The 2,318-nt window shown below is 31.3% G+C and overlaps 1 long non-coding RNA gene across 2 annotated transcripts; it reads right to left on the reverse strand.

Annotated features, from left to right (window-relative positions):
- Window positions 1-391: 391 nt before the first annotated feature.
- LOC107059397 (uncharacterized) lies at window positions 392-2,201 on the reverse strand. 2 transcript variants are annotated; one of them, XR_001472635.1, is made up of 3 exons: window positions 1,782-2,201; window positions 637-721; window positions 392-516 (listed from the first exon to the last, which is right to left on the reverse strand). It is a non-coding gene; the product is annotated as an uncharacterized lncRNA (long non-coding RNA). The 2 variants fall into 2 exon arrangements; XR_001472634.1 differs by lacking the exon at window positions 392-516 and having other exon boundaries at window positions 526-721.
- Window positions 2,202-2,318: the final 117 nt, after the last annotated feature.

Consider the following 2,318-nt stretch of genomic DNA (forward strand, 5'->3'; position numbering starts at 1 on the left):
TAACTGATATACATATACAATTCACCTCTCTCCCACTCTATGCCCTCTCTCCTCCGTCTCCCAATCTCGCTTGCCATATATACAAATACATATGTATAATATACAATTATCTAACCGATATACGTATACAATTCACCTTTCTCCCACTCTTTTGCCCTCTCTCTTGCCTCTCTCCTCTCTCTTCCAGTCTCGCTCGCCTCTCTCATCCCTATAACATGTAGCTACGAATTGTAATTAGCAAGCTATAACTATGGAGAGTAATTAAGCAATTTTTGAGTGGCTATATGTGAAAATTCCTCTAAAAAATATCAAGTGAACTCATTTCTGGTATATGTAGGGTCCCTTTTTTATTAATTTAACAAACACTCGAAGTTGGCCATATTTACTAACTAGATGGGCATGGCCCGTGCCAGTACGGGCCCAACACGTATATTTGTGTGTTTGTGAACTTTTGTTAATTTCCAATGCTGAAAAATGACTTTTGAGTTTTGATTTGTCTACCGTGTCATTATTCATCTACACTTGTATCAAAAACATTTTAATTGTCATTACATAATACATAACAACATATTAAAAACGATTTTGTAATCACTGTAGTTTCAGTTAAATAAAGAGGAACTCAAAAACTAAATAAACCTTCTATAGTTGATGCAAAGAAAAATCCATCCATTCAAAAGTCCTCCCTGCATTGCTGTCCCAAGCTAAGATTTTGACAAAGAACCTGAAGCAAAATTAAGCAAACCTTAATCGTTAACAGTATAAACTTATCATCTTCCTTTAATATTGTGTTAACATTACTCAAATCAAATACTACTATGAAGAAGACTCGGTGAATGTCTCATTAAATAAATAGTGCAAATGCATTTCACAGAAATCATAATCACAGATCCATTTGTGTAAATACATTTGGCAACTTGCTTGTGAAAACATTCGAATTGAAAATGTCATAACAACCAAAAAGCAGAGAACATAATTTATACTTAATTCTCTTATGTAGAAACTTCACAAATCATTATTCATAATAAAAGGAACTTTAATTGCTCAAAATATAAAAAATATGAAGTACACTGCAAAGTAACTTTGAGTTGTAGGAGGTAAGGAGAAACTACTTCTTCCCCTAATATATTATAACGTAGGTATTTTAAGAAGTCGTCAAACCCTTGAAATATCTTTCAAGGAATCTTCCTACTAACTGGAAATTTGGAGTTGATTTCCTCCTTTATGGTGTCTTACATTTTGATCGTGTTACAATTTTTATCCTCATTTTGTCATATTTAATTAGTAAATGCTTTCGTATAATCGGTATGTCACTTTACCTACAATCTTTATTTCGGCAATACACCATCTACAATGAATTTCTTTGTTAGTTCTTTTCATTTATCATGAGATCAAATATTAGTACTTGAAGAGATGGTCACAATTGAAAGAACTTCTTTTAGGAATAAAATGCATTAAAATCTCTATTTCGTTTTCTTATTTATCAAATCGAATAGCTTACAACTGTTGGAACTTAGGGAATATTTTAAAGACATATGAAATAGCCTAGAAGAAACGAAAAATAACACTACCGTAGGGGTTAATGTTCAATGGTTTTATGTTCTAACAAATACTTTAACATCTAATGAGTTTTCATTAAATATAGAGGCAACTTATGAAGAGATGCGGCAAAACATCATCAAAACTAAATCATTCTTTAGCCACTACATAACACCTTCATATTTATAGAGAACATAAAATAAAATCATATAGATGATTCCTTGTGCATGCTAGAAACAACTTACCATTAAACTCTTTGTAAAGCTTGTCCTGTTAGTACCCTTTAGCCAAGATCATTTTTCCATATTCTTCTTCATTTCTTTTTTTTTTCTCGGACACTGAATCTATTTAGTGATAGCAAGCACAATATGATTTTTTTAATTGTATAAATAACTAAATTCAACATAAGGGAACCAATATGGAAGAACTTAAAAGTAATATAAAATTGAAATTTTTCTGCTCGAGTTTCAACAATGCAAAAGGAATTTTAACTTTTTAACTGGACTTCTTCAAACACCTGATGGTGTTAGATATGTAAACATAAGATAAATGTAAAGAATCATAACCATAATACAAAACCTAAAAAGTATATAGTTACATGATGCTATTATAGTGGGACTCCTATTATGTGTAATCATGTTATGACAACATCATCTTACAAGGAAAAATTTTCTATATGTTCCTTGGTCACATGATAAGGCAAATGTATTGGTGAGAAGATAACATCTTAAGTCAATGTGCAGGTTTGTTGAAACTAATTGCAGAGCCAAACAACTGTAGTC

Source organism: Solanum tuberosum, unplaced genomic scaffold (assembly GCF_000226075.1).
Source record: "Solanum tuberosum cultivar DM 1-3 516 R44 unplaced genomic scaffold, SolTub_3.0 scf01716, whole genome shotgun sequence".
NCBI lineage: Eukaryota > Viridiplantae > Streptophyta > Magnoliopsida > Solanales > Solanaceae > Solanum > Solanum tuberosum.